Genomic DNA, 11206 nt, shown 5'->3' on the forward strand with positions numbered 1-11206 from the left:
TGTGTTGATTGGAGTTTCTAGGCTATATTCTTGGAGGAGGCCTGACTCCTGTATACTACATGTACATTCATATTGATTCGCTTTCAATTCTACTGTCTTGAGACCTAGACTGAAGATGCTTTGAATGAGGGATGGATTCCACCACCTTTCAATTTGTTTCTCTGTTTTCAAATTGACTTTGTGTTCTACGTGTAATATGACTATAATGAAGTTTCCCGAGTTGCATTAACGGTTGGTGGTGAACTGTAGTGTATTGAACATTTGGTTAACCATGTGATAATCTCTGAATCATGGAATTAATTTTGATGAGAAAAAAAATTGCCTCAAATATGAGCCTGAACCAAGGATAACATTTTATTTTGAAATTCAACTCTTTCTGAACTTTGCATTCATTTGAAGCAAAACACATACATTATTGCAGTTATGTGATGTCATGCTAGTGAGCGATGCTAGTGAGCGAAGATATAAAATTACAAAATTTAGAAAACTATAGCCATGTAAGATAAGCTTTCTTGCATATCAAATTGAATTTCATTATGTTCTTCACTGGAATGTGTGATTATCAGCATGGACCTATGTTATCAGTCATGTTAGGTTAGTACAGTGTCTTGTGGATATTACCATGGACCTACTAGGTCCATGATATTACTCTCTAAATCTTTGTAGAGAGCAAGTCACCCCTATAGACAAGGAAACACTAACAGAACTGGTAAGTGCAAAACAATTTTGTGTTTCATTCTGGCAATGGAGGATTGTTCGCACTCTGAACCAAAAGGGAAGTTAGTGATATATTAATTTTTTTTTTTTGGGGGGGGGGTCAAAATTGATAAATGTAGTACAGCAGTATATTAAACAAATTTGAATCAAGAGTTTTTTATTTACAACATTTAAAGTACAAAGGGAATATATAATGGGATGAAGCGTGCCATTTCAATTTTGTGTTAACAGTAATATTCAGTTCTTATCTATTGTACATCACATTATCATCTAAGATGTGTTTCCAAAGCATTTCAAGAAATTCATTGCTGAAGGAAATAATTATATGGCTGTGATTTGAACCTATAAACTCATTTCAAAATCTGGAAACTACAATCCACTGGGCCACAGCACTTCGCTCCTGTCGAACATGCGATAGAATATCACCCCCGCCCCCCCCCCCCCCCCCCCCCCACCAGGCAGTAGCCCAACAAATGTGTGTATAACAGACTGGACTAGAATGTCAGGTGCATTTTCATATAATACACATGTTTTAACAGCTGGAAAACATCATTTTATTGATTCGAATGTCTGGTTGGATCTATCATCCAGACTAGCTGTTGAGCAGATGGTAAATGCTGGAAACATTTCCATTCTCTTCTGTCAAGTTCTACTTTGACAATGTGACATTTATGAGGAGCATAATGTTTGATAGGCTGTCATCCCTCAAACTGGTACAGACCTTCTGTGAAATCAGGCTTGTTTGGAAAAGCCTATGCCTTTCAATTGGCTCTCGTGATGAAAAGTGTAAGGGTGTTTTTCTATTAATATCACTATTCTAGAAATATGTTCATGGTGTTGCAATGCTATTAAATGTGTCTTTAGTTTACTTAATTCATATTCACACCGGGTTTTTTCATTGTACTGTCCGGGAATAAAAAGTTGAAATTGTTTAGTTGTTAATTTTCTGCACTTGGATTATTATGTTTGTAATCATAGATTTTGACTCAAACCTAAAACCTGAGCCCTATTTTTGAAATTAATGTGACAGCTTAAAGGAATAAGCATACATGTATTTATATTGTACTAAAATTGGAAAAAAACTTAAAAACAACAAATTCTTCAGCTTATTAGCTCCATGTGAAGGGATAGTCAAGGGTTTCCTTGCAAGAAGACTTAAGTTTTGCACCTGGTTTGGACTCAAGATAAGACCGTTCATTGCAAATATTTGATATACAGCTCGCAATTGATTGGAAATATTGGGAGATTGACTTGACTCCCTTGAGGAATCACAGGGATATTGGTCAGTAGCGACTGATATTGAATTTCTCCTAAGAAAGAGATGTGGTCGAATCATTCAGCAATTCTTTGCTTGGCTTGCATTCTGGAAGTACCCATTAGGAATGGAAGCAGTGGTAAATTTGACTTGCTAATCCTGCTTATAGCCTGTTGTTTTCCCCCTCTTCATTTGATTATAAAGTATAGCGTGGGTGTGTGTGTAGACGTGCGAGGGTAATTTAAGAAGTGAATAGATGGCAACTGATACGCATTGTCTAATTGGAATATATAAAAATTTATGATTTTAAGCTCCCATGTGACATAAATATGAGCAGCAAGAATATTGTATGTTTTAGTTGTGTCATCTATGAGGCAATAAACCACAACATGATGAGAGATAAGTGGATGAGAGAGCAATGCAGGGATATGTTACAGTAGGCTAGCACAAAGGCACAATCGATGATGAAATGAAACATGTTATTCAATCCTGGGTACCCCTGAATATTGCCAGTTGACAAACGAGCTGTTTTTGCGCATATTGATGCAAGAGGCCCCAAAACATGGAGTTGGTGATGTTGCCAGATACTAGAGAGAAACAGGATTGATGGAGGAAAGAGGGAGAAAGAGCTTTGATGGGCTAGATACGCCGACAAGCCTTGCAGTACTAAAAAAGAAAGTGTTTTCTTCCTGATTGAGTTGTCATGAAAAAATTCTAGCAATAAAATTGTACTTCTTAGGTTTCAAAGTGATGGTCAAGTATGATTTTTTTTATTAGTCTTCAATTGCAGGTGACAGTGAAAGGGGTGATTCAGCTGGAAATTGGAGTATGCCTAATGCTTTGAGAGAAGTGGAGCATTTAGGAAAAAATTTCATAGTAACAAGAAACCAATTTTAAGCATTATAACAATGTTGGAGAGAATGAATACTCCCTCTTTCTTTTCTCTCTTCTTTCTCTTATTTTTCTTTTGAGTTTTCATTACATGAATCTTTCTGCCTATAGTTTGAAATTTTGTATACAGGAAGGTGTACAGATCCCATAAATCAGTTTATGAGTGTCAGTGATCTCGTGCAAATTTTCAGATTTCAGGGGAAAGTTGCATCTCATATATAAGGTGCACTTCAGAAATTCTTGAAATTGTGAGGTTTTGTAATTTCCTTATGAAGAGGAAACAGAAACTGGTATATCAGTCACCTTTAAAAGGATTGGAAAAAGACGAATATGTTGCTCAGTGAGATAGATTTGTAGATGTCCTTTAAAAGTGTAAGGTTAACATGAACAAATTACGAAGAGAATAGAGGTTCAGTGCTACAAGATGTAAACTGTCTACTACAGAGGGAGGAGGATAAGATCGGATGAGAGTCTTGAAGATAACCCATCTCTCTGTGAGTCATCACCCTCCATCTGTACCTCTAAGATGCCCTAGAGGTATAAAGAGATCATCAGGGCTAGGTGATATGCCCCTGTCAGATGAGAAGAGTGCACTAAACACCCAGGCCAGGCAGGTGAGAGAGACGGAGCGGTGGCGGCGTCGTGGACTGGCAGGTAGATTCATTGATTGTCCCTGGATGAATATCATCACTTTGCCTTGTACCTGGATAGAGGATTAAGAGGGTTTCAGAGGGTCTGGAGGCACATCGGGTTGAAATGGACTGACTGAGTGAGGAGAACTCTGTCTTGCTGCCACATGAATGAGAGATGATAATGATAAGAGAAAGAAAGTTTGGCAAAATGAAAGGCGAAGACACAGCAGGTTGTCAGATAGAAGGGGAAATATACATGTGGTGGATAGATTTTTTTTAGAAAGGGTATGGGTGACTATTTTTGAAAAATATCTAGACAGTAATATAAACTCACATATGTATGGATTGATATGAGAGGGTTCTTGAATACCGAAAAAAGCAGACCTCATTGAAATCATTTAAAACTTGTCACAACCTTTGTGGGTAAAAAAATCTATATCCTGTGTTGTCAAGAATAAAAAAGAAGGGATGGATCAGATTTTGCCTAGTATGTTTGTCACATAATAAGAAGAAAGCATGAGGTATCACGCACATAACCCTCTTCTCTCCATCTTACTTCAAGAAAACTTGATAGAGAAAACGGCGTGAAAGAAATTTATGATAATTACCATGCCTGAATAGTGCATCGACAGGTGATGAGGGGCTCACTGAGAAGTGCCATTTGGCTGTATCTTAACATCTTCATAAGATTCTCCTGCTGTGGAGTAGAGGCTTGAATAGTCCTCACTTGCAGACTCTATACTGCAACAATTAATTAATCTCTGTATATTTAGAACCTCTCAAAACTCTATCAATGATTCTTTTATGTGTCGTGACAGTCCTTGGTCTGTGGGATGGCAAGATACTTTGCAGTTACTTAGTTCTATTAGGACAGACAGTGTTGTATTAATATCTTGCAACTAATAAGTGGCCTGTGTTTAAAGACTAAAGATTGAAAGGAATTCCGGGTCATTGGATGATATGCAGGTGAGAGGATGGGAGATGGTCTTCCCTTCTCATCTTCTTCCCAAATGGAGGATATTAGACCCATTGGGGTGACACACAATGACTAATTTAGGGCAGTTGGTACAGATTCTAAGGTGATATAGAGCATGCGATGGCATGTTTTTGTATCTTACATTTTCTAAGCAATAAAGTAGTCAGGATCAGAATGCATGATCATACCTGTCAATCTTTGTTATAGGATATGGAATTTGATGTAGCTTTGATAAAATAAAATAGACCTATATAGCTAATACTTGACGTGAATGCAGAGGAGGTTTGAGAACGAGTCCATTTTAGATTAACAAAAGAATGTGTAATGGAGATAGAGATGGTTCATAATAGGAGGATAAGATATTTATTTCATATCAAGGAGAAGGAGAAAAGGAGAATGTGTATGAGAGAGGAAGAACTATTGAGACAATTTTAGCCAAAAAAAAATGGATTCACTTTTGAAGAAAAATAGATGAATCTTTTGTCATGCTATCCAATCATCCTATTGTGATAGTATAGCTGTTATACCTAAAATGTTGACCTAAAGGGGCAATGACCCTGCTAAAAAAAAATACCATTACAAATATGGTAACCTCACATTCATTCAAGGTTATTGCAGTTCATTAGATCTGTCAATTTTCTCCCAACTTTCAGAACACATGGCTGGATTAAATCCATGTGTCACACCCTTGCTAGATTAACACAGTGGCTATGTCTCAGTCAACAAAGTGGCAACCGTCGATTGACTTTCAGACAGTGAGTGCATCTTCCACCCAAAGGATTTCCGCTGTAGATGGTGATCACTTATAGATGAGAAATTCTAGCTGCAGCGTTATGAGTAAAAGTTGTTTTGTGATATTTGATATGCTCATATTTCTTGGATGCTTTCTGGCTTTAGAAATATGATAGAGCATCTGTGCAGGTGGACTGCTCTTTAGAAAATGTTCTTTGATGCTGAGTCTTATTGCAGCATGTTCCTGTCATTTTTATTTGTGATGATCATGGATAAAGTGAGAAAACAAAAATCATATTTCACAATTATTTTCCTTCTTCTTTGGGGATGATATATATATAGATTTATATAAGTAGATCAGATGAGTCTCTAAAACCATGAACTTGTGCATGTATCCATATGAACAGCAATAATACCATAATGATCTGATGATCATGATAAACAATATGGGGACATTTTTTATGATGAACTGTCTATCCAAGATTGTGTAATAAAATGTAGTAGTGAGTTTGAATTTTAAAAGCATAGTAGTGATGGAAGAATCTGATCAAAATATTTACCAGTTGAAATGTATGCTGTGATTTTCACTTGATACATTGATATTGAACTAATCTCTAAAACCAAAAAAAGAATAATTGACTCCAATCTGTCTGTATTTGTAGTGAGATTCCAATTACCGATTGCAAGGCAACGACTCTGAATACATCATAGCCAGAAGGAGATACCCTTTCGCTACCCATCAACTTTATCTTTTGGCCCCAACTAGTCTCGGTCTCTTCATTTTATGGCCTTTAATTTGTCAGGATGAGCTATTAGATGATTCCCGTGGCCAATTCAGAATTCTCATGAATATTTTAGGGAGAAAGGAAGCACAGTGTATATATGGCCTAATTACACTCCATGCAGACTCTTGCATTGCCGGTTTATTCCTGTTGATGAATCTGAAATGCATACGTGATGTCTGTTAGCTTGTCAGGGGTTCATTATATTTTCATCATTTTCATTTTAGTTTGTGATTGGGATCCAAAAGAATGATAAAGGGTATGACAGGTATGATGATTTATAATTGACATGATATGAAACGTTGACCCAAAATGCAATTTCATTGGTTGTATATTCTTAGTGAAACAAATTAAGTATAAATGAAGGTGTCTCTGACTTTCTATGGATTAAATTTGTAAGAAAATACAGATTAACTGACTGAAAAAAAAAGACATTACAACAGTGATTTTACACCCACTCAATACCGGAAAATGCTTCGCATTTTCTGATCAGGGCATCTACACCAATCAGAAAATAGCAGGTTTCTTTGCCTGTGTGATGTAAATTACTGGTAATATCTGTGAAAAAAAATACACACTAAGATAGTAGTACTTTTCAAAATTACAATAACTTATACAGGGATTTTTCAAAGGTAGCATGGATTGGTTTGCTTGGGCTGCTAGTGATCTGAGCTGATCTGGTGATTGTGATATAGGGTGTTTGTAAATTTTCTTTTATTTGGTTTGTCAAGTGGGTATGAAAGCGTCTCGTGTGGGAAAAAGTACTTCAAGACTGCAAGTAATTGTTATGAAATTATCATTATCATAAGAATTATAAAAGTTGAGAAAGGATGGTGTGCAATGGTGTATGTATCCTGAGAAGGGTGGCTGATTTAGGAGAATTGTTTGTCATTAGTTCATGAGGATCATTTCTCTTCTGATGTAAGGAAAGTACTCTTTAGTCATTATTGGCCTTTGATTATTAACATTTCCCTGGTAAAGTCAGGCCTTGGAGTGGGAGGGGGATAATGACTGAATGCATGATAGTGAAGAAGTTTAAACTTTAAACAATGGCATAGTCATATGGCTTTCTTAATATAGCTTCAGAGAAGATATTGCATGACAAGTGACAGGCAGTGACAGAGATATCGAAAAGAGCTTTAAAAAAAAAATTAAAAATTCAAATGTCAAGTACATGTGTTATCCTGACCGATCCCTGTTTTAACGTAAATGAATTTGATTTGGATATATATAAATATATATATAGTCCACTCCTTGATTATAGTACTGTCTCAGAGAGGGGAAGAAAATGAAGCATTCATCATCCAATTATACCTTTGCTGATAAATGTGCTATATTGCTCGTTTGAAGCTTATGTATCCAATATTGTGGCTCCGATCGAATTTGAATTATCGAACATTAGATTAGAATGGTTTTGATGTTGCCTACATGGCTGTCTGGATGATATTGATCTTTCTCATAGTACATGTATCTGGTATGTTGTCTACGGTGCTCCCCTTTTTGGGCCCACTAAATTGCAATGTGACAGTGATAGCATGCTATGTGTGTATCGATCTTACATGGATGCTTGTAAGTTGGTAGAATGAACTATTCTCTGAAGACTCCACATGACACCAATGGATGAACATGATAAGTAGCTTGAAGATTTATAAATGTAGATGGGGGTTCAGCCAGGAGGCATTCAGATGGCTTGGGCTTGTGTAACCAAAGACGTGGGAGTAAAGTTTGTGTACCAGTGATGTGAATTTATATTACAATTTCAAAGACTCTATTTTAGTTGATCATTTGGAATGGAAATTGGTTATCTTTTGAGACATGCATTGCATTCTAATAAGCAGTGCGATGAAATAGCATTCAAATCACCATTCCAGCCAACTGCTATTCAATCGATCCAGTTGTTACAAATTACTCTCAGAGCTTGATGTAATTAATATTGTGTGTACATCAAATGCAGATGCCATGTTTCACAATCAATATCAGAACACCATGAATGTAAGCCAAGCACATTAACGTAATTGATTTGTTCCTAAATGTAGGGCAGTGATATTTGCTGTGTACTCATTTTCTTTTTTTCATCTCTCATTCTTACAGTATATTTCTGAATTCATGATTCAATTTCAAATGAGATGTTTCTGAAAATGTTCAATTTGTGCCACATCAGTTTCCTGGCATTTATTGTTTTTTTGTGATTAAGTTGGAAGAATGTACCACTTTTTGAAATAAGACTACATGTATACTTGGATTAGTTCTGACAAGAATCGGCTGAACCCCATAGTACTTTTAGTTATTGTATTTCATAACTTTTTTTTTTCACAATTAACTTTGGTTTGAATTTGAATTTGGGCAACGCTTCCTGGCTTACATATCATTTGCCCATGGTTGTGAGTACATCTCGTTCCCATCCTTGCAGAGGAAAGAAGCAAAAGGACGTTATAGTCCTGTACTATTTCAGAGGACAGGGAGAAGATATCACTGATTATACACAGCTTCACTGGGCTCTGATGCTGTACCATGTGCAAATAGCAGAAAGTTGACTGATGGTTTCAGCTTTCCCTGCCAAGAAACGATAGCACACACGTAGGTGACATCAATCAGGAGGAGAAGGATGGATAGAGAAGGAGGAGATGGAGGGATAGGGGGATAATGAAGAGAAAGAATAGATGAAAGGAAGGGATGGGCTTTGTATATGGATGGACATAAATATAGGTATAGAAGGAGGGGGTGGAGAGATAGGATGACAGTGAAGAGAAAGAATAGACGAAAGTCAGGGGCTTTGTAGATGGATGGATATAAATATAGGATATAAGGGGGAATGTGACAGTCTACAGAATGATTAAAAAGGGGAATACCCATTTGCACAATCGGCCACTATCCATTATTTCTGTTTTTCAGTGTAAAACTGAATGTGAAAAAATGAGAGAGAATTTTACAAATGTATGAAGAGAGAATGCATAAAAGGATTTGAGAAGAGGAAGAGGGAGGAGGGTAGGTTGTGTTATTAAAAGGAAGATTAAAGAAAGTGATGTAAAAAAGGAAGTGAACATTGGAGAAAAAATAATCTACAGGCAGAATTCCCACAGAAGGAGCCTTTCATTCTGATAATACAAAACTGTTTCACATAAGTCTTTGGGTAATACTGTCAACTTGTAGTTTTATAACACAGACACTGTTATTACAACATAACCAAATGCCTTTGCCTGCATAACTGGGGAGTACATGAGATGGAGAGCAGTGATGCTGAAGCAGGGTATCCATAAATGTCAGAGGTGTCCATGGTTTGTTTGATTAGAGAGAGTTTAGCGGGATAATTGAGATAGGTGAGAGAAGACAATTAGAAGAAGATGAGTCTGTGATGCTTGGTAAACATGTCCCTTCGTATCACACCAACATGATATCATCAGTATACCAGTGGAGATTCTAAATTGGCAACATTTGTTTTTAGTGGATATTAGGATGTGATGATGAACTACACAGCATCTGCATTATTCTTTTTTTTAAATGATCATTGAATTGTTTCTTTCAATTGTTTGAAAGATAGTGTTTAACCTGTCGTACTCATCAATGTGACATTATTAGCGCAGTTCAAGCAAACACCTAATATTTTTCAAATTGTCAGCATTTGGTTGAATTGCAAACAAAAAAATAAGAGAATTGTTAAAAGTAATTTGTCGTCCTATAACTTGATACTGAAAAGGCTGCAAAGTTATCCTTCCATTCTTTTCTGTTTCTCTAATGATGAGTGTCTGTTCAGTATGCTGTAGAAATATTTGACCCCATCTATGATAAAAAATAGTAATCTGGGGCTTTATATTTTTTTTCAGTTTATGCCTTAGCTCTTTGGTTTTTTTTTTTTTTTTTAATCCCGAGTTCCGCCTGCCACTGTCTTGTCACCAATGTCACAAATCTTGTGTTCAGTTTCACAGTTGCTATCTTCTTTTGATGTGAAAACACTTTATTCCTTGTTTTTATAAACTGGCTGGATTTTGTTGCTTTCTTTCTTTTTCTTTCCTTGATTCTTGTCAATTATCCTCTAACTGAAAGCCCCTCGTCATCTGGTATGATGAAATATGGGATGTTGGTTGTCAGTTGGCTGATGGATGTACCTTTTCACATCAGAATTTAGGATGGTTTATGGAAGCTTGGAACTTTTAAGAAACTTCCTTGGTTATTCCATGTCTAGATATTCAAACTTGTAGACAGCATCATGATTCAGTGTCTTCACTGATATTCACAAGTTTCTGTAATCACATCTCAGTTAATGAAATTTATTTCCTGCCTCAAAGTCATGGATGTTCAAAATTGTGCTTAATTTTCCTCATGTTGGATAATCTTGTTGTACGTTGACAACCCTCGGGCAAAGCCTTACTGTGCATGCATCCAGGTTTTGTTTCAATACGATGTTCACACAGAATTTACGTGAATTCACAATCCACGGTATGTGACCCAACCTAATGCTAACTCCCTTCAGTAATTGCATTATGCTGTAATATCCAAAGAAATTTGTAACTTCAGTACAGCTTTGCTGTAGCCTTAAGTGATACAATTCTTTTCTGAGCTAACATTTCATCCCCTCAGGCTCAAGCTAGCCATGTTGTTTCTCGTGGTAAACAAATATTCAGACAGCTCAAATGTCACTAGTCTGGCTAGAATGCATGAATGTCTGTATGTAATATAAACATGTAGGCACCATCAGTATTCACCTTGGGGTAATGTTCTCTCTGTCTCATTAGACAATGTCCTTGCCAAGTCTTGAAACTTGGATTGTTTTCTGACTGACAGATTGGACCTTTGGGCTTTTTTTGTAGACCTTTATATCTTTCCTATTTTTTTCAAGTAGGAACTTTCTTTTTTATATGAAAACATTTTATTAAAAAAATAATAAAGCATAGACAAAATATTCATTTTATCAAATAAAGAAAGAAACTTTGTTTATTATCCTTATAGTATTCCATGATATCAGAAGCATTGTACTACTATTGAAGAAGGGAGATTGATAGACATACATGTAGATACAGATCAAAACATGATCTATTGTCTCCTATTCTTCAATGGTGTAACATGGGCATCCATTAAGGGAAATGAGTTTGAATTGATAAATTTCTCATCATTTTTTGCCTGTCAGATTTTGTGTGTGAAAAAGCAGTGCTAATAACTCAGTGAAGGAGCAGCTTCATGTTTCTCCTCTTAATATATACCCCCCTCCCCAACCTTCATGTTCTTC

The sequence above is a fragment of the Lytechinus pictus genome, chromosome 3, assembly GCF_037042905.1.
Source record: "Lytechinus pictus isolate F3 Inbred chromosome 3, Lp3.0, whole genome shotgun sequence".
Taxonomy (NCBI): domain Eukaryota; kingdom Metazoa; phylum Echinodermata; class Echinoidea; order Temnopleuroida; family Toxopneustidae; genus Lytechinus; species Lytechinus pictus.